Source organism: Gymnoscopelus microlampas (assembly GCF_963454915.1).
Source record: "Gymnoscopelus microlampas genome assembly, chromosome: 12".
NCBI lineage: Eukaryota > Metazoa > Chordata > Actinopteri > Myctophiformes > Myctophidae > Gymnoscopelus > Gymnoscopelus microlampas.
In genome coordinates this window covers 22,482,070-22,504,623 of record NC_139949.1, presented here as the reverse complement: position 1 = coordinate 22,504,623, position 22,554 = coordinate 22,482,070, and the positions used below count along the sequence as shown (strand labels likewise).

The window sequence follows — 22,554 nt, the reverse complement described above, 5'->3', positions numbered from 1 at the left end:
CTGAGAAATAAAAAATAAAACGTAAAAAAATAAAACTCCAAATTCAATGGCCGTTTCCCCGCTTTGAGCACCCTCAGAAATTCCTGTCACGGGATTTTACACCGACACAAGCCAGATATTACCAGGACACGGAAGAAAGAAGAAGAAAAAAAAGAATAGAGGAGATGGAGCGAGGTGCAGAATTAGTAAAGAACCACTGGGTGAAAAGCAATGATTTTGGGAGGGTATCCCTCAGGCATACCCCTGATACTTAAGGGAGTATGTGTGTGTATGCTGCCCTCATTCATTAATGTACCACCTCCCACATACCTCCCACATATTCAGGTGTATGTACCATTTCTGAGACCTTCATTTGCATGTCTGCCAGCAAGGACCTCACACACCCACCCCTCCCACCCCTCTCACCCTTCCACCCCTCTCACCCTTCCACCCCAACCACTTCTGAGCATGTGCAGAAAACTACATTTGATTGGAAGCTGTGGCTTATAACCCCACCCACCCACCCCACATTCTGCATGCTAATTCTTGTATAAACCCCCTAGTTTATACCCCCCCCCCCTCAGTGGGAAGGGTGGTTTAAAGCCCCCCCCCCCCAGGGGCTGTGGCTTGTCCCCCCCCCCCCCCACCCCCAATGGGAGGGGTGGTTTATAGTTCCCCCCCACTACCTGCACTAATTTATATATATATATATATATATATATATATATATATATATATATATATATATATATATATATATATATATATATATATATATATATATATATATATATATATATCCACACACACAAACAATATAGAAAAACACATAGGCAGAACTCATGTAATTATGTTTATTGATCAAGAAAAATAAATGTATACAAAACAATGGAACAGGAGCACACAGATAAGGTAAACTGTTTCAAAGAAAAGTATTTTGTTCCAGGGACCCAGAAGCAAAGATTTGAGTTAAAAATGTTCACTCTAAAAAATATATATTCAAATATTCTGAATCAGAATCAGGTTTATTGTCACATCACAGGTTTAATTAAAAAAAGTGGGTGAAATTTGTGTCTATATACTCACACTAGTACCTGAGATAAGATATGTGCATGAACATAGCAGCAATGTATACTGTGCATGATATACTTATGGACGTTAGTTAAGGTGCTTGGAAAAAAAAGTTAAAAGTCAGTGCGTTATACACAGGATTACGGTGCAAAATGTCAGTGTGTGTCGACCGCATAATCCACATAGACTGACATATAGTCAGCAAGTAGTGACATGAAGAAGAGCAAAGAAAATAGCGGGAAAAGGAAAACAGTGAAAAGCCACTTGTAGGCTACTCATGTAATCCACGGTGGCTGGGTCCAAGGAAGAGCTAAATCCAAGTCATGTGTCCCTGGTATAATCCACAGGAAGAAATACAGAAAATAAAGAAATATATTTTGTTCCAGGGACCCCAGAAGCAAAGATTTGAGTTAAAATGTTTGCACTAAAAACATAGTCCTCAAGCTCTTTGTCGTCAAGCATTGGGTCCTGGAGAACACAGCGTTTGGTACAAGGTCCTGGAGATGATCTTGTGAACTTCTTCCTGCTGGAGGGCTGAAGATCCAAAATGGAAGTCCATCTTTGGAGTTGCTCTGTGTCCTTTTTGGAGATGATCTCCTGAACTTTGGACTGCTGGAGGGCTGAAGATCCAAAATGGCAGTCCTTGAAGCCTTGAAGAAAAACAGAAGAAGAAAAAAAGAATTACAATTAAACCACAAAACCACTGAAACCGGAACACAACAATGTTAATACAATTACCACACTCTACCACACTACTGTGTGTGTGTGTGTGTGTGTGTGTGTGTGTGTGTGTGTGTGTGTGTGTGTGTGTGTGTGTGTGTGTGTGTGTGTGTGTGTGTGTGTGTGTGTGTGTGTGTGTGTGTGTGTGTATTGCCTGCTGACTGTCTGCTGAATCTTCTGCTGAAAACCAAGCCATTGTCCTGCAAATTGCAATTTATTCTGGAGATTACCTGTTAAAACTCCGAAAGGTCCTCACACATGTACCGCTGGGTGCCAACAACTGTAAAATAATATAACAGCAATTACAACTCAGAAAACTTCAACTGAAACAGGAGTGCACAAAAAAAAAGTTAAATGAAGAGTGTGGGTGTGTAGTACCTTATAAAACTTCCTCGTCAACAGTGGGGAAATCAATGGAATTCTCCCTGCAAATATCATTTTAGGGGTTAGTGGGATGAATCAATGCTTTGCCATTGTATTCAATATAGCCACAGTAAAGACAAACTACAAAGCAATCCAACTTTAGTTACTAAAATGTATAAAGTCTGTGTATTTTACTATACTGCATTATGCTGACAAATTAAATCATGGCATATGAATTGACTAGCTACTTGACTAGGCCACATGTTTTAAAACAATCTGAACTCATACAGGTAAAGGAACACTAGCCTACAACTGATCAAACAGACTGTAGAGAACTGATCAAAGTAAATACAATAAACAGTATAACCTACTAATGATTTACAATTAGATAAAATAGCAGCTTACCATTTACAAAGCTAGTCCAAAAACACCCAACAGGCCAGCAGTACATGGTTGAGAAGAATGAATTCACCCAACCGCCCAAACAGTTCAAATGTTTGAAAACTCTGTTTGGACACATCTGATTGGATAGACACAAATGTTCCCCTCCCCACCATTTGAATGTGCATGTTAAATGTTGGCAGTCAGAGAGAGAGAGAGAGAGAGAGAGAGAGAGAGAAAGATTGGAAATAAACTATTTACTTAGTTTAGTTAGTTTTAACAAGTTAAACGTTACTATGTAGAGGTACTAATGCTTTGCACTAAACAACAAGCACAAAAAAAGAACTGACATTTTATACTTAAGTAAAAGTATCAATAGTGTAATGTAGAAATGCTCTTACTTGTTACAAGAAAAGTCCATTACATTTTGTTCTTTTGAGCACTACTGGGCCTAGACTAGAAAACAAACTAAATAGTTTATTAACCACATGACTGGTGGTAACCTGTATTTTTGGCAGTGATGGCAGAAGTACTCAGTTATTTTACTTAAATAAAAGTAGCAATACCACAATATAAAAATACAAACAAAATATAAACATAATAAAACAAGTAAAAGGCCTGTGTTCAAAATGTTACTTGAGTAAAAGTTTAAAAAAAGTATTGGCATCAAAATATACTTAAAGTACCAAAAGTGAAAGTATTAAAATGTTTGAAAATGGCAGATCTACAAGCTTGTAGATTGGCTATTTTCAAATAGCCTATGTATAAAATAGGGCTAAAGTGGTTAATATGGTGATAGAGGTGGAGCTCCTATTGTCTGAGAGACCTGAGACAATAGGGCCACTGAACCCATCAACACCTTTCATGCAAATGTTGTGCTTGCATGTAAATCTCTACCCCCCAAAATACACACGAAAACACACATAAAGTAAGCCTTGTTTGTGATATAATTTTAACCATTTAATGACCCTTAAACGTACTTGGTAAAAGTACAAAAGTATTGGTATCAAAATGTGTTCAAGTACTAAAATGTTTGAAAATAGCCGATCTACAAGCTCACAACACGACGCGTTGTGAGCTTGTAGATCGGCTATTTTCAAATAGCCTAGGTATAAAATAAGGCTAAAGTGGTTAATGTATGTTTTATAATGTAATCATTTATATCTGCAAAGTAACTAGTAGCTAAAGTTTTCAAATAATTGTAGTGGAGTAAAAGTACAATATTTGCCCCAAGACTGCACTCTGATCTCTCTGTGTGTCTGTGTGTGTGTGTGTGTGTGTGTGTGTGTGTGTGTGTGTGTGTGTGTGTGTGTGTGTGTGTGTGTTTGTGTCATGCTTTATTAGTATGTCCTTTCTGTAAACTAACACTGCTCACCTATGCAAGACCTAAGAACACATTTTTTTTTTTAAATATTTGTATTAGCTTTTCCTTGAATGTCACAATGCAACTTTGGTTCACTGTTTCTCTCTCTCTCTCTCTCTCTCTCTCTCTCTCTCTCTCTCTCTCTCTGAGCCCCCCCCCCACTCTGAACCCCACACCTCCCATTGTTTGAACAAACCTCTAATTTACATATGTAAGGGAGATTCCCTAGCAGAGAAAAGAGAGACGCATATCCAGGTATCTTAAAGGCATTTTTAGGTAAACAGTCCTCTCCCGCATTCATTGAAATACTTCCACCAATCATTTATGTTTGGTGGGTGTATGCCTTGCCCACGTATCCAGGTATATCACCTTTTTCACCCAGTGAACCCATTTGAATTCTCCGGCGGCACCGCAACCCACCTTTTGGATTTAAGACCTAGATTGTGAATAAAGCAGATCTTACAGCTTTAGCACACCAATTACTTTATCATTGTTCTACCTCTATATCGGTACGAACACGGTGTTCACTTTATTTTACCTTTTAATTGTGGGACTGACCCTGACACTGACATTTTTTAAAGGAGATGTGGGGGGGAGCACTCTGTGAAATCAGGGGCACCGACATTGAGACATTATATTTTCACAGGGTCCTACAGGGTCCTCTCTTATCTGACAAGGGAACAAGAAGCACAAATTAGTGCTATAATTAGACGGCCGTATCTGGTGTGTGCGGTCTCGGTCTGGGATATGGCCAGAGGAGGTATTATATATATACGAGTCGAAGCGTCGAAGGGTGGATTCCATAAGGAAATGTTGAAGGCGTCAGAGACGAGGGGAGGAGAAAGTGTCACCCGTATATATAAGCTTCATTTATGATTCTGTGACAATGTGACTTCCGACGAGCCGCTCGACGAAAATAACGCGCTTGCACCTGCGGAGAGGGTGTTGATACTGTACGTGTGTCGCAGTCCCCGCGAGAGCACTTTTTTGCAGTATTTATTCTAAGAATTATGTTATTTTAAATGATAGGCTTTACACTTCTCATGCCGCAGGAGCAGTGGTGGAAAAAGTACTCAAAATTTTTACTTAAAGGGCAAGACCACTTTGGTAGAGGTTTGGGTTGTGTAGTTACCTTGCCATGATCTAACTCCAAAGGTGGGCAAGAAATCAAAAATGATTGCGCCATTGATTAGAAATTGATAATTCAAAATATGCTCCTCATTGACTTACATTGTACGGTAAAACAGCTCTCAAAGTCACTCTTTTAGCACAAAAACGAACACAAACAAAGTTGATTCAGACAATATAGAACATCACCAAACCCAGTACTGTTTTTTTTTAAATAAAAATGTCAACTTCCTGTTGATTTTGCCATTTTTAATAAGTAGAAAACCCGGACTGGATCGGCGGATCCGGATCCAAATCTTCAAATAATAAAATCAACAGGAAGTTGACATTTTTATTAAAAAAAAAAAAACAGTACTGGGTTTGGTGATGCTCTATATTGCCTGAATCAACTTTGTTTGGGTTCATTTACGTGCTAAAAGAGTGACTTTGAGAGCTGTTTTACCGTACAATGTAAGTCAATGAGGCGCATATTTTGAATTATCAATTTCTAATCAATGGAGCAATTATTTTTTATTTCTTGCCCACCTTTGGAGTTACATCATGGCAAGGTAACTACACAACCCAAACCTCTACCAAAGTGGTCTTACCCTTTAAGTAAAATTATCAATACTGCAATTTAGAAATACTCTGTTGCAAGTAAAAGTCGGGAATTCAACATTTACTTGAGTAAAAGTACAGAAGTATTGGTATTAAAATGTACCTAAAGTACCAAAAGTAGAAAGTACTCATTATGCAGAATGTCCCATTTCACAACTTTTCAAATGTATGAAATAGCAGAGCTACAAGCTCACAATGCGTCGCGATGCTGAAATGTATGTAGGGCTGAAGTGGTTAATGTATGTTTTGCAATAATAATCAAAATCTACAAAGTAACTAGTAACTAAAGTTTTCAAATAATTGTAGTGGAGTAAAAGTATAATATTAGGCTCTGAGATGTAGTGGAGTACAAGTAAAAGTACTGAAAATTGCACTTGAGTACAGTACTTGAGTAAATGTAATTACTTTACACCACTGCCCAGGAGTCATGATAAAGTGTATAATCTGTAATGGCGAACACGAAATATGGCTCCAGATGGATATTTCTGCCTTTTCTGGTAAATGATGTCATCGTGGATATAAACAAAAATGGGACTAGTGTAGAAATGCACTGGGAGAGAGAGATGCCACACACTGTGTTACGCCTCGAACACTCTTAGAAGCCTTAAAACTGTGAAAAGCATTATCACACATTAGCAACTTTTCACAGATTACAGTCCTTGTTGACAAGCACACACTCCTTGATAGAGGCGCGCGCACGTGCCGATGACGAGTAAGGATTGGGAATCACAAACTACAGGAACGTTAAAAACCCTACAAACACGTTTGATATAGTCTCTGTCGGGTGGAAACCTCATTATGTCCAAAACTGTTAATTTTCAGGATTCAAATTCAAAAACAGCAAAAGTAGCTGATCTACAAGCTCGAAACGTGTCGCTTCGCGGCGCGTTTCGAGCTTGTGTATCTGCTGCTTTTCGTGTGACGCTGTAGTATGATCAAGTAGGGCGTTAATTTACAAAAAAAACACAAAAAGTAAGAATATGGAGATAAGAGGTTTCTGCCCGACAGCAACGATCGCCCGAGGCTCGATCAGGGGGTGACGGATTGGACTCCAAACCCCCACACGTGCATGGTGGGTGACCTGCCCTAATTTGTGCAGACCAGCTCAGACCTTGGGATATCAGTCGTCTTGGCCGAATCAAGGTTATTATCGGGGTTTAAATCTTCAACTGTGTTTCCCTGCATTAGGATAATGAGGCCTTGTACTCTCTAGACCCAGTGTTTGGAAACCACTGGGTCGGGCAAAGTTTTGGGTCACGGACCCATTTTTATGGTCACAAGTAGCCTAAATATCCCCTATTTCCAAAACCTTTTCCAACAGAATTTCTGAAATTTCCACCCAAAATTTTTATTTAAACAACAAAGAAGCCAACTTTCTTCTTCTACCCCGGATTTGAACTCTGTTTCCTGCACAAGCGCTGACATTGTTACCATTGAGCTAATAGAGCCTGCCGCTTGCTCGGGGGATAAATTGAATCTTGACCTTCAGGTCAAAAAATCGTGTCAGATCCTGTGTCTATGGTGAGACATGACCTTTGCTTTGGCACAATCTAAATGTCTCAATAGAAGAGCAGGGAGACAGAATACAACCACCCCAATTGTATAAGTTATTAACATACTGTACCCTACTCTTCCTCACATGTATCCTGCTGCACCCGATACCACACAACCCACTCCCACAGTGAGCCCATGGGATAAGTGGGAAACATGTTGACCTTGCGCTGTGACACTGACTATACACATACGATTTGAAAAAATACGATTAAATAAAATTAATAATAATGACGACATATGGGGCGATTCCAATACACACCAGCTCCGATGGCTGCTGGTGTGATGATTTGCTCTGTCTTACATATCGTCTCGAGTGGAAAACTGTTACTTTTCAAGGTTCAAATTCAAAAATATCAAAAGTAGCAGACCCGCAAGCTCAAAACGCGGCGCGAAGCGACGCGTTCTGAGGTTGCGGATCTGCTGCTTTTGATATTTTTAAATGTGAACCCTGAAAAGTAACAGTGATATTTTTGAATGTGACTTTTGTGTGACGCTCTAGTAGCCTATGATTAAGTATATGGCTCACATGAGTCTGTAGCACTACCAGGCTTTAGTTTTGTTATGTTGTTATGTTGCACATAATGTGTGAGTCTGTTGGACTTTCAGAGCATAGCTCCATTGTCCATTCTAATAGTATTAGAATGGAGCTATGCTCTGAAAACTCCCTCCTTTAGTTCCTACAGGACTTCAGCCATACGCGAGCCGCGTATAAATAGGGTGCAGAACTCGTGCTAACTTTAGCAATGGAAAACTTCTCGGTGAAAAACGTGTGATCACAACAGTATTATAGCATATTGGAATGCAGAAAAGGTAATAAGAAGCACTATGCCTCCCTTCTAGATCTCAGAATTAACAGCCAGATATTCAGTCACAGCACCGTTGGTTTACAACAGCAGACATTACAACATTCATGAAGACTATTTCATTCACCTCCCATGGCACAGTAGGAATACCAAAAGTCTAGCCTGGAGCATAATAACTAAATACATGGCGGCAGCTCTAGTGCCCCTTCGAGTGCATGGCATAATAACCTTGGATTACTTATTGTAGTGGAGGCGACCTGATTCTTCTAGCACACTCTTGAGAGGTGGCAGCACTGCCCCCGTTGCTGTGCTCATTTACTCTAATATTTATCGTAAATCTCAAGAAAAGTTACCATATTCCTGCTCGGAGATTCGCTTTGTTCTTTTCTTGTCCTCAAGACACGCCTCTGATTCTCAACATTTTCAGGCCACGACCCCCCCAATATAATCATATTTGAACTGGGTACCCGCCCCACCCTTGGAATTGTAGGAGTTAAGGCATTACATTTAGTTTGACTCGGTTCCACAGATACACATTGTGAAAATAGCCGATCTACAAGCTGTAGATCGGCTATTTTCACAATGTTCGCCTCTTTCTTACGTAATATTTGCCCAATTTGGTGTTAAAAAGGTCTTAAAAGTTCTTAAATGTCACTTTAGAGATGTGCAGATACCCTGTATACACTTATACTGTATGTTGGTTTATTTACTGTTGAGTGAGAAAAGAATGTAGCACATTAAGCTAATCATCTGGGGACCCCCCCAAAATCTTTTAGGAACCCGACCCCCAGTTTGGGAACCATTGGTCTAAGAGAGTGAAGAAGTCTCACTTTACTGTGTGCAAAGCTGGCTTTTAAGCTTTTTTCTAAACATGGCAGCCTTAATGACCAGAGAGGGGCCCTACCAAACATATAACTGATAACCTGAAGTTATAAGTTATATGTACTTTTAACTAGTATATCAGCAATTTATGCATTTAAAATGGGTTAGTTTAAAAGGCCTGTATAGTGTTGCTCGTGAATCCAGAAATATCTGAGGTTGGACTTTTCCGAGAGGAATGAAAGTGTGGAAAATATATAATCTAACATTTTCAATGGACTTAGAATTCATTTGGAGTTGCAATTCATCAAATGTATTATGTGTATCAATCAGAATATGTACAAGGTTTTTACTAAGAAATTCGATGAAGCTTCCCATCCCGTATATGACTCGACAGTGAATTGAAGTCACCCATGTGCACCCAAAGCTTTTATGCCTTTAGAAAATCAGCACTTACAAAGGAGCCAAGTCAATATGCTGACAATCTAGCTGACCTTGCGGAGTCATTTTATTAAACTGTCCATGTGTCTTTATACGTATTGATTCTCTCAAAAAAGGTGGCAATGCTTCAATTAACTGTGACCAGGAATCACAGGTCTCAGAAATGGAGATTTTTTCCTATACAAATTGATGTAATAATGCTTGCTTAACCTTTTATCCTGTTTTTCCAGGACATACAGTAAGAGTTTGCCAAGGCAAAGGCACTGTTATGGCTAACGCAGCTGGCCTGTTTCTGTGGAACGGTATTGTGTATTTGCTGGGGGGTGGAGGATCGGACAGACCACCAGACATATTCAAAAAACAAATATGCAAGCCAGTGAGAAATAGCATACAGTACAGTAACACTGTGCTTCCCAGCCTATTCAGCTGCCTTTTTGATCGATGTGCAAGCAAAGCCGTGGAACTTGCCTCTTCGTTGGGGGCATAATGTTAACAAAGTTAATACAGTACATTGTTTTTAATTCTACATTTTCATTTTAAGAAATTGTGTAACATAATAATGGCCGTTACAGACCATAAGAAAAAACAAACAAAGACATTTAAAGTGAGAAAGACTGAGAAGAACAAATGTACACTGTAAGTGAATTTGGAAAAATGGGGAATTTACAAATTCACCAGTAAATTTGTAATAAAGACTTAAATGCTTCTTACTCAGCTTTACTGCTTAATTCTGAAAATAGCTACAACCCTACAGCGCGTTGCATCCACGGAGCGTTGTAGGATTGTAGATCATCCGTTTCCGGCGCACAACGCAGCCTTACAACGCCGCCTTACAACGCAGCCTTACAACGCAGCATAAATCAGGCTTCATCCTGATTAAGTGTTCACATTTGGTCAGTGGATTCAACAGAGTGTACTCACCATTCACCGTGAGAGACACCTCCTTCTCCGCAGCACCCACTCTCGGGACCACGGCCCGACACACATACTTCCCAGCATCCTCCGGCTTCACTGCTTTCAATGTCAGAGTGTTCTTGTTGCTAAGCGCCTGTGTGTTGAGGGGGAGAGGGTCGAAAGGTCACATAAAGGATTGCTCAGGTTTCTTGCGTGAGAGAGACTGGTCTTTATTAGCTCACCTGGATGAAATGCAATAAGCACCGATCAAAAGGACCGCTTATTAGCCAAATCAAATCTATAGGTTTGAATCCCAGGGAGAACATAAAACTTGCAGATTGCGTCTTTAAATTAGAACACTCTGCTTTGATGATCCTATGACATTCTGCATGATTTCCAAATAACCATCAAGTCAAAGTTTTCCCAATGTATTAAAGGACGACTTCACCGCTTTTCAACCTATCTTCATATAATTGGTCCTCACTAATACATTGGATAAAATGGTACAATTTTTTTCTACTTGGTCTGTGTCTCATAGGAGGGCTGTGGACAGTCCAGAAACCTGTCTACCAGTGACATCATCGTTAGGCATGATTTTTTTTCCAACAAGATTTCAAATTTTTTATTTAGATTTTTATTAACACGAGAACAATGGCTTCTTTTATTGCATTGCAACTTTCCAGGAATAGAAAGCCTGCAGTTTCTATTAGCTTGGATTCCCCATTGATGATGTCACTGGTAGATGGGACTCTGAACTGTCCACAGTCCTCCTCTTGTACCATTTTATCATGAGTATTAGTGAGGACCAATTATATGATAGGTTGAAAAGCGGTGAAGTCGTCCTTTAAGTAAACTGGGAATGAGGCAGGCAGGCATGGATGGATGAATCAATCATGTTTCTCATTATTTGTTATTCTAACAATGATATCAAAACTATTTTAAAAAGGAGAAGGATATTCATCAGTTTGGACCAGTGATCACTGGACCGATCTTTCTATTTGTACTCATTATGCAGAATGCAGGCCCATTTCACAATCATATTATTGGCTTGTAATTAGTGATGCATTCATTTGTGCAAAGGTGGGGCTGATTTTAATTAGTGAATGTGCTGCTGAGTAGATTAACCTATAATAATACATAATAATGGATCAGTTAATGTATGTTTTGAATTAACAATCTAAATCTGTAAAGTAACGAGCAACTAAATATGTAAAAAAGAAATTAAAAAACATGTAGTGGAGTACGATATTTGCCTCTTAGATAAGAGCTATAAGTATAGTAAACGTATTAAAACATAGAAATATTCAAATAAATGGTGCATTTATAAAGTGCTTTACATAGATTGTGCTTTACATTCACCCATTCACACACACATTCATTAACCGATGGCAGAGGAAACCATGCAAGGCACCAACCTGCTCATAGGGAGCAATTATGGGTTCAGTGTCTAAGTAAGGTAAAGGCACCTCAGAATGTTACTTAACCACTTAAATCACTTAAACCCTATACTTGGTTCACCAGAGTCCCTCAGGGCTCTAAGACTTTTCTGTTTTTGCTCTACATTTCATCGCTGAAAATAGACGATCTACAAGCTCATACTGATGCGTTGTGAGCTTGTAGATCTGCTATTTTTAGGTTAGAATAGCAGATGAACAAGCTCACAGCGCGTCACTTTGTGCCGCGCTGCGAGCTTATACATCTGCTATTTGTTTTTGAGTGAAAAATATCAAAACATTTAGGCATTTTTTGAATAATTTAGAATTTCTAACACAAATCTTCTCTTCTGGGGGTCCCTGGCACAAAACATTTTCAGATGGGACTCCGCGACCAAATACATTTGTGGGTCCTTGGCACGAAAAAAGATTGAGAACCACTGACATATGGCACATGTCAGTCAGTGATACGTACCACTCCTGAACCGCGCTTCATCCACACGATGGTCAGGGAGGGGTTTCCTGTCCATGCACAGTTGAACACGGCATCAGAACCCTGGTCCACCTGCAGGGAGTGAGGCTCTGCTGCCATCCTGGGCCCAACTGATTAAGAGAAGAAACCAAACGCATCAATACACAGTATTGTCCTGTGATATGGTCCATGACATTCCATTACCTTAGACTCAGCATGAGTGGCGCGCATGGTACATGCGCCAGAGCAAGTTCAGTCAGGAAACTCAACTGCAGTTGCTGCTGGCCGACCATTGGTCAGTCTCAGGTACATGCCTCTTATTCTCAACCAATCACACACTCACTTCATAATAGAGCAGCCTATTTAAATGGGGAAGTTGCATTGCTCATTGCTCATTCCTTGCCTGCCGCAAATCTTTTCTTCTGGGGGGTCCCTGGAACAAATATATTTTGAGATGGGGGTCGGCGGCCAAATACATATCATTAATGGGGGTCCTTGACATGAAAACGTTTGAGAACCACTGATATAAAAAACGCCGAAAAAGTGAACAAAAAGGTCATCCAAGCAATACACTATTTGTGGAGGATTGATCGTCTAGTCAGTAAGAATACTTTGAAAATTCTTGCAGTGGCCCTCATACAAGGTCATTATGATTATGCATGCACTTCATGGTATCACAACACCTCCAAGGCCTTAAAAACAAGGCTCCAAACATCCCAAAACAAACTTGTAAGGCTACTACTTGGCCTCAATCACAAAACCCATCTAACCCATGCTCATTTTGCTAGGATTGGATGGCTTAGGGTTGAGGACAGAGTACAGCAACTTGCTATGGGCCTGGTCTTCAAGATACACCACAACATTGGGATCCCCCTGTATTTGTCAAAATACTTCCAAAATGTTAATGAAGTCCATGATCATAACACCAGAGGCAGCTCCACAAATCATGTTCAACCCAGATTTGGCTCAACAAAGGGAATGAACTCGTTCTCATGCTATTCATCAAAAATGTGGAATGCCCTACCAAAAGGAGTAAAGGAGTGTAAAACCCTACTCACTTTCAAAACTGCCTTAAAGTTACACCTTCAGGAGGCTGCAATTGAAAGATGGCCCCTGTCCAAGTCCTAACCTACCCCACCCCCCTACCCCCCCCCCCATCTCTTTCTTCTTTTGTACATATTTTTCACTCTTCATACCAGTAACCTGTAAACTGATTGTATGACATTCTATTGTAGTGTGTATATCTGTCTGTCTCTTATATGTCATCATGATTTGTGTGCGTGGGGAATTAATTTGAAACAAGCTCAGTGCTTTTATGAGTCTTCCAGTTTAGTAGACCTCGCATTGTGAATTTGTACTTCCATGTACTGTTGTTCTCATGTCTTACTAAATAAAGTACATCAATCAATCAATCAATAGAAACATACATTTTTCAGAAAACTGTTGGGATTTGGAAGACATTAGCTAAGAATCAGGTCTGAATGGGTTAACAGGTGGTAGCTGGGGTGACCTGTTGTTTTTTTTTTTTACCTATTGGTAGGGAAAAGCAGATCCAATTCATCACCAAACCATGACAAATGTATTGCTGATTTTATAATTATTAAAACATATTTGAATCCATTCGTGAGTTGACTGAAATGTATTTCATGAATGCTGACACTATAGAGAGATTGAATGGTTTAAATCGAGTTGGGACAACAGATGTCCTGGAGGCGGAGAACCACACCTTTACTCCGCCCTACACACCAATCATCTCTCTCTATCTCTGTGTCTCTCTCTAGCTCTCCCTCCACCCCTCCTCTCTCTCCCTCTCTTTCTCCCTACATCTCTATCTCTCTCTCCCTCGTCTCAAGTTCCTGCTGGGGGGGGGGGTCTCTCCGTCCACGAAAGCCGCGCTGACGATGCAAACTGCCTCCACGCCAAAGACTCCTGGGTCAGCAAGCCTGCCGGAACCTACGTCCCCCTTCTCTCATCCATCCTTTATTTATGTTCTAATGAACACCGTTCTCAATGGTGTGGTTCTTCGTATGCTACTGTATGTGTTCCCTTGCCCTTGCTGATTGGATAAAATTCGTATCCCGGCCTGAAAATGTATTTTCTGTTTGATAAAGAGCTGGAGAGACATGGATACTCCTGTTACTGAACAAACACTCTATAGCAAAAGAGTACTATCAGAATATAGAACTATTTAACACTCATTTTAACCAAAGAAAATCCCTTACCCTGACTTTAAATAAAAAAGGAATGGCTTTGGAATTCTAGGTTTCCATCGAGAGAGGCACGATACAGTAACAATAAATAAATAAAAAGTTCAAACAGAACAGAAGAATAAGAGCAGCCAGGCATGGTACTTGGGGGGGGGGGGGTGTTGTTTGAAGGAGTAAAACTCACAGTAAACATCCACGTTCCTGCTGATGTTGGTGTTTCCCAGCGCGTTGGTGACTTCACAAGACACGGGCTCCGTGAAGAAGGAATGGTCCACCACGGCCTCGTAGGTGTCCCCCGACACCTCTGGGATCACACTGCCCCCCTTGGCCCACCTGAAATGGGTCACATGGTGACACACACACACACACACACACGCACACGCACACACACACACACACACACACACACACACACACACACACACACACACACACACACACACACACACACAGACCTATCTGGGTTAAACAAATTCACCAGCAGCCCCCCTTTTCTCTTTTTGCACAGGCACACGTTACACAGCCAACACAAGGATGTGCTGCATTATTCACAGCTCCTCTCAACATGAAGTAGAAATAAAATAATGACGAGATGTTGAAGTCTCTGGAATAGTCAAGGTGGAATTTTAATTGAAAGGATTTGCATTTAGTGATAAAGAATCAATGTAATCAACACGTCTGGCACAGCTGTGGAGTCGCGACAGCACTTCATTGCTATTTTCGAAAGATTGACGAAATTGTTCAAAATCTTAATTAAAACTTTCGCCTATAATGACATGCCCAAAATTGAGGTGGCAGGTTTACAGTGGTTAAACCTAACTCATCTCTAGAGTAAAGAAATAGCATATATTTGTCGAGCTGCGGGGTAACAAAGGATAGACTGAAGAAACATGTTGGTGCAGGGTTTTCCTGGTGAACTGACACACATACTGTAAATGTGTCTCCTTGACGCTGCAGCTTGTTATGAATTCCTCGACGGTTTTGTCAACCGCGCTTCAGTCAACCACCTCCACCTTAAATTATTTAAAGGAAATGTGTTCAACAGGAGCATGATTAGGCAGTGGCAGCCTATCTGTATGCCAGTACTGAAAAAAGCAAGAGGTTTTTTAAGGGACAGATCATCTGCGTGTTCTGACGCACACATGACATGATGCTACCCCATTCATTCAGGAAGAAAGCTTGATCAAGTGGGGCTGGAATCTGGGTCATGATTGAAGGAGGAAGACGTCACCTACAAGGTACTTGACAAGGCCATCAGCATGCACGGAAATGTTGCATGTTTGGCCATTAGCATTTCTTTCACTGTCATCGCGTCACCCATCCGACAAATCCAGCATGAAACGGAGATCATGTGAGGCAGCCATCTGAAGGCTCTCGCGTACATCTTCAAACCCCATCAGAAACTTCTCAGGGGAGAGGCTCTCATTGTTGGAACCCACCCAGGTGCCCGTTCTCCATCACTCTACTGCCTGCCACGCCGCATACGGCGAAGTCCCCTGACACGTTCTGTTGCAAAAAAACGGAGGTTGACCATGTTGTCAGACTAGTGCTTGTCGTCGCCGTCTTCAAAGGGCAACGTGTGGATGTTTGAACTCGTTTGATGCGAGACGTGTGTCGGGCACTCCGGGGCTCTGACACGACATCTCTTGGTACCTTCAAGACAGGTCTGATTATCTTGAAGTGTTTGTCGCGCATCTTAGCTTTTTTTTCTCCGCAATGTTCTTACGCAATGATTCTCAAAGTGAGCTCACTCCGGGGGCCCCCCAGGGGTCCTTGTGGGGGTTCCAGGGGGTCCCCAGAAAAACGAGGAACAGCTTAAGCATTAAATTCTATTTTATACTTTATACGGCTAACTGAAAATAGCAGATCTGCAAGACTACGAGTTGTGATGCTATTTTTGAAAAATAGTTTACAAATTTATTAACCTTCTCTTATGAGGTTCTCTGGCACAAGATCTTTTAACGTGGGAGAGTCAACAGCCACATATGCTAATATACTACTGAATGTAGGGGCGGGGGTCCTTGACATGAACAAAAAAACAAGGTTGTTTATTTTCATACCCAGTACACCATGCAGTAGTGTGTGAGCAACATGGACCTACGTACATGATGAAAGTCAAGCCCATATCAACTCCAAAATCAATTGCTTCATGGCCAGATGTCTCTCCGCTAGTTATCCTATCTGTTTCTGGTTCCTGCTGCGGAAATTGAGACTGACTATTCTCAGCAAGACTGACACATTATCCTGCTGTCAGTAACGTTCACAGATGCCAAGTTATCGTAACTTGACATCGATTTCGATGAAATGCCCTTCTCCTCCATCCATGTCAACATAATATCCTCCTGTCAGACAAAAAGCTTGTATCTGCAGTTTGAATCTTTTTTTTTTCTATTTCGTATGACAGTGTCACACAAAAGTGGTAAACATAGCCTTGGTGATTTTTGCTATTTTTTTTAGGCTGGGGAAAAGTAGCATAGTTTTGAACATGAAACATCTTTGCCTATAAATGGCATGCCCACGGTAGGGACATCAGGTTGGAAGTGGTTAAGTCCGTCAGTGATTTTTAAAATAAATATTTAACCAATTAAAAGTATTACAAAGGGCTTGTGACTACAGTATAACTACAGTCCACTGGATCCATTGGAACACAGGATTTTTTCCCCACCATTTCCTGAAAATGAACGGTTTCGGAGATACAAGGTTCCCGTCCGACAGCAACGAAATATACTAGCCTTCTGTGGTGGTGAGGCAAAAACAGAAGTGACACACGACGCGCACATTTCTCTTAAAAGAACCACAGCCTGATTCTGATCTAACTATAACGAACTTTGCATTTGATTCCTCATCTGCTCCTTGATGCTGACAGCCTAGTGCTCAGGTATCCGTTTCTGCTATTTCTGGAGCAGGCCACTTGCACAACGCCGAGAATAATGAGCTCATTGGAAAAGTAATTCAATACTCTTTTGGTCAGCTCCAATTAATGACAGTCTGTCATCATATTTTCACAATGTAATAAACTCAAGTCTGTCATCGCAGGAAGAGCCCTGAGTCTCTATCCGTTCAAATAATACGAAGATTCTCGTAACGTAATAAAACAGAGCGATGCCGTGGTCATTCAGACATCCGTCAGACATAAACTCAACATTTTCCTGTTTGTTTTAGTCTGCTGGTGGATGCCTGAGGCCCCAAAACAACCTTGGATTTTCTTTCTGTTTTTTATTTATTTTCCTGGACAAATAAAAACAGCCAATAATTCACACATGGGCTTGTGAGGTTGTGAGTAAAGGCCTGATTTATGCTTGCTTGGTTTGCGCTCCGTGTTGTTGCACTCCAAAAATAGACGATCCACAAGCGCACAATGTGCCACGGCGTGATGCATTACGAGTTTGTAGATCTGCTATTTCCACACAACTAAGTATAAATCAAGCTTTTGACCCATTGTGTTTGAGCGACACTCAGCGTGGACAGGGGTACACACTGACAACTAAAAAAAAAATCGACACAAAAAAATAAGCTTTTAAAAATGATTAAAAGCATGTCTGCTGCACATTGTGAAATGGATAACAAGTATGAGACTTGCAGTATTTGGCTATTATTTTATAATCAGAATCATGTTTTAAAAAATACTAAATACTAAAAAAGGGACGGTTTTGGACAGACGCGGTTTCCAACCGACAGCAACGATTATGTATTTAATGGGGAAGTTCACCCAAAATGTACGTACAGTTTCCAGATAGTTCCATATTGCTAAGGTCTGACAGCACATGAATATGAGCAAGTCTCCATTAAAGGCCACATCACGATTCTGAATTAATTATAATGAGCTGTGTATCTGATTCCTCATGCTAGCTGATGACAGCCTGATAGGTATCTGATTCTGCTATTCCTGGAGCAGCAGGCACTACCACAACGGGAAGAATTATGAGTAATGACTCATTTAAGATTCTTGTTCACGTATCGTCGCTGACGAGGGGAAACCATGTACTGTACGTCCACTTTTCCCGAAAATGAGGGTGGAAATAACTTGAGTTCAAATGGATACAGTGTAGTTATTATTTAGTCACAAGCTCTTGTTAATACATTTTATTGGTTCAACATAAACCCATTAAGACCTGAAGCCGATTTCTACAAATGTCTTCTAAATCCCAACGTATGTTTCTATATCAGTGGTGCTCAAACCTTTTTCATGTCAAGGACCCCCAAGATGATATGTATTTGGCCGCGGACCCCCCATCTTAAAATATGTTGTTCCAGGGACACCCCCAGAAGCAAAGATTTGAGTTAAAAATGTTCGCTTTAAAAGAATATATATCCAAAGATTTGCACACATTTTCACGATTGTATATCTGCTATTTTTGAATAGCCAAAGTGTAAAATAATGCTTTTTTAGCTCAAATAAAAAAATGACACAGATGTGTTCCATGTCTTAATGGGTTAAAGCCACAGACAGGCTTAACCATTTTCACGTAATGTTTCTTTTTTCTAAATAAAAATAAAAAAAATAAAATAAAAATAGCCGATCTACTGTACAAGCTCACAAGACGTCACATTGAAATGCGTTGTGAGCTTGTAGTTCGGCTATTTTGGCTACTTTTTCAAAGCATAAATTGGCCTTAAGCGTACTGCAAGTATGGTTTGGTGTGTGGTGGGGCTTATGGGAACTAGTTTGCTTGTTTGTTTGTTTGTTGGTTGGTTGCTCATTGTTTTGTTCCATCTCGATGTAAAAGCACCCTTAGGTCTCTTGAAAAGTGCTGTATATGAATTTTAGTTGTTGTTAAAGGGTAAGGTGCTCCTGGCAAAGCCCTTTTGCACTTCGTAAGTCTTTGCATACTTTGTAAGTATGTATGCTAAATGCATTTTAAACGGTAGAAGATATATTTGCTGTATATATTTCTGCTGCCACCCCCATTAAAATCGAGCTCAAAGGCATTTGGATTGAGAAAAGCTCAACAGGAACATCTCTTTCCTGAAACCATGACACAGTTGCTCAAAATAATCCACAGAAGAAATAGTTTCTACTGAAGTACTGTACGCCCACCAACTGTCCATTTCAGTATAGAAGGGAGTACAGGCCTCAAAGACTCCATTATCCAAACACAATGGTTCTCAAACCACTTTGGGAGACCAGGACTCCCAAATGTGTTTGGCTGCAGACCCCCATCTGAAAAGATATTTGCGTTGACAAAATGTTTCAAACATATTCTCAATGAAAATATATAGTATATATGTCACAGGGAGATTGGCATTCCAGGGAGATTGGAAGTGGAGCGCTTGTTTTTAGGCTCGGGCGGGGCTGCGATGCGAGGACGGCGACGACGACAACATGGATATACATACATACCAGCCTCAGTGGCGCACTTCGATAATCATTGGACTCCCCATCCACTACCACTGGGAGTCTGGGTTTGACTCCCGCTTGGGACATTACTTTTTCAAACAACCGCAGACTTATTTTCGCCGATAAAGTATAGTTTTGGACCATGACGGAGGCGCGGCGACTAAGCAGACCTTGAGGCCAAGGAGTCGCGCCCGAGCGCCTCCAGGCACGAGTGCCCGCGACGACCGGCCGATGGTCTGCTAGTTGACTAAGCGCCGTCCGAGTTATGTACCGATAGGCACAGAATCGTAAATGATGTTGTGGGGACTGCGTTTGCCCCTCTGTGGTTTGCCCCAACTGCCACTCGCTGCACTAACATAGCCCGCCAGCCCGCCCCCGCCCCCTCAGGCTCGCCCCTTGTGCTTCGTGTGTGTGTGTGTGTGTGTGTGTGTGTGTGCGTGTGTGTGTGTGTGTGTGTGTGTGTGTGTGTGTGTGTGTGTGTGTGTGTGTGTGTGTGTGTGCGTGTGCATGCGTGTGTGCGCGCATGCATGTATGTATGCGTGCTCGTTTGTGCGCGTGTGCATGCGTGCGTGTGTGGTGTGGGACTCATGTCTGGCTTTTATTGCCCTCTAGCGTTGGTTCTACAGAATTGCCTGGGGGGGGCGGACGGGTGGTGAAAATAAGCGCTTATTTTCCAATCTCCCTGGAATGCCAATCTCCCTGTAACATATATATCACAATTGTTTTGAAAATAGCAGATCTGCAAGCTGATTTTCAAACAGCCGTATGTTTGGTTGAAATGGTTAAAACAGATGTTGACTGTATATTAACACATTTTGCTGGGGACCCCCTGGAACCCCCCAAAGACTTTGAGAACCACTGATCTGACACTCTTCTCAAAGCACTCTCCAAAGCATGTTTATTTTAATGATCAATCAATCGATTGTGTTCCGGCTTGGATCAATGGAGCTAACATGCTATAATTGAAGTTCATATTTACCTGTAACTCGTTTTTTCAAGATTTTTAAAGAGAAAAAAACACATTTTTTACATTACGTTTTTCATATTAATGTTATATTATCAGTACAATCGTAGCATTTTGCCAATTATTTGAGGGCCAATTTTCAATACCCTCAAGTATATTGATACCATCACATACACCCCTTAACTATGTCAGGGGTCTTCAACAGGGGACCCCTAGGGGGTCCTCAGAGTTACTACAGGGGGTCCACCAAATCTTTGTGTCATGGAGGACATTAGCCGAAAATAGCAGATCTACAAGTTCACAACGCCACGCGTTGCGAGGCGCTTGTGTGCTTGTACATTTGGGAGAGTTGGTGCAGAGTGAAAAAGAGCAGTCAAGAACAGAGTCAACGGTCAAGTCTCTGAAGCTATCTAGGAAATCTATGAAAATGTTTAACCCTTTAAGACCTGAGGCGATTCTAAAAAACAAACAAAATCCTAAAAAAAAAAATTCAAGATTTTTCAAAAATAGCAGATCTACAAGCTCGTAGCGCGGCACTCGGTGCCGCGCTACGAGCTTGTATATCTGCTATTTTTGAATAGCCAAATACATCTAAGTGACACAGATGCGTTCCAGGTATCAATGGGTTAATCTGCAACTAAATTGTATACAATATGTAGTGGGGGTCGCTGCTTCATCTCTCTCTCAGCTAAGGGGTCCTTGGCCTGAACATTTTTGAAGACCCCTGAACAATGGTAAGAATTATCTTGACCCTTGACTTTGGCAGAAGGCTGAAATGCAAACTCGCTCAAGCCTGTATGAAGTTTTATGGTGAACATGGCAGTGGTAGAGCACTCACAATGTCTATTTCTAGGAAAGAAATGACTTCATCTTTGGCCTTAACCTTGCAAGGGCGCGGAATGTTGCAAAAGCAAAGCCTTTCATGGAAATTGAAGAGTGGAAGACCTGGGTTTGAATAAATAAATACAGTGTGTGTGTGTGTGTGTGTGTGTGTGTGTGTGTGTGTGTGTGTGTGTGTGTGTGTGTGTGTGTGTGTGTGTGTGTATATATATATATATATATATATATATATATATATATATATATATATATATACTGTATATATAATTAGTATTATTTTATATAATTTGTTCTATATAACAGTGGTCTCCGCATCTCTCCAGCTCTTTAGTAAACAGAAAATAAATGTTCAGTTTGGGATACCAATTTTATCCAATCATACAGGATAAACAAGTGAAATTGGAAGTGATGAACCAAATACGTTAACAGGCAAAATTGGAATTGAAAATGTAAGCTGATAAATTGATCCTATTTCCTGATTGGATGAAATCGACAACCTGAACATGTATTTTCTGTTTCCTAAAGAGCTGGACAGACAGGGATACCCATGTTACTGATAAATAACAATGATTACTATCAGAATATAAAGCTTTAACTTTTTAACAAAAAATAAATAAAAATAACACTAGTGACTTTGTTGAGCCAAAGAAAGGTGTCCTTCATAGTGTATTAATAGTGTAGTATAGTAACAATACATTTACAGTACAAGTAAGAATGTTTTGATGCATTGATCTGCTTGTGAGCTGCTGTGAGGATTTTAATCTACAGTAGGTGTTCTTAGTAATGCATCTTTTTATTCCATTACATTTTCTCTGTGATTTGTTACAGTTCCCTTTCAGTAAGTCCAGGATAAGTAGTGCAGCAGAGCAAAGCAGCAACATGTCTCGCTGTAATAGCAGAAGTTATTGCACTGAAAACACCATTACATAAATACGAAAAGACACTAATCATACTTTGCAGCATCATCTCGGCAACAGAGTATATACGCTGTTTGCTTATAAACTGGCTTCCATTAATCCATGAAGTTAAGAATGATTTATTAATCATTCATTTTGCTGGCATTGTTATTTTTTTTTTATTGTTGGTCTTTGCTGTTTTGTTGTATTTGTTCTATTTAAGTTACCAGCGTATTCTTATTCTTTAAGATAATGTGAGACTGCTAGAAAATTCAAACAATAGCTATCTTA

The 22,554-nt window shown here is 40.6% G+C and overlaps 1 long non-coding RNA gene and 1 pseudogene across 2 annotated transcripts in view; both read right to left on the bottom strand.

Annotated features, from left to right (window-relative positions):
* Positions 1-22,554, bottom strand: part of LOC311057267 (kin of IRRE-like protein 3) — a 152,709-nt pseudogene that overhangs the window by 15,717 nt on the left and 114,438 nt on the right. The window contains exons 7-9 of the transcript in view: positions 14,410-14,558; positions 12,022-12,149; positions 10,141-10,267 (exon numbers count right to left, since the gene is read on the bottom strand). The product of the transcript in view is annotated as a kin of IRRE-like protein 3 (transcript). The remainder of the gene's footprint in view (positions 1-10,140; positions 10,268-12,021; positions 12,150-14,409; positions 14,559-22,554) is intronic.
* LOC311056876 lies at positions 1,330-2,564 on the bottom strand. Its single transcript, XR_014601920.1, has 4 exons — positions 2,539-2,564; positions 2,149-2,195; positions 2,001-2,050; positions 1,330-1,700 (listed from the first exon to the last, which is right to left on the bottom strand). It is a non-coding gene; the product is annotated as an uncharacterized lncRNA (long non-coding RNA).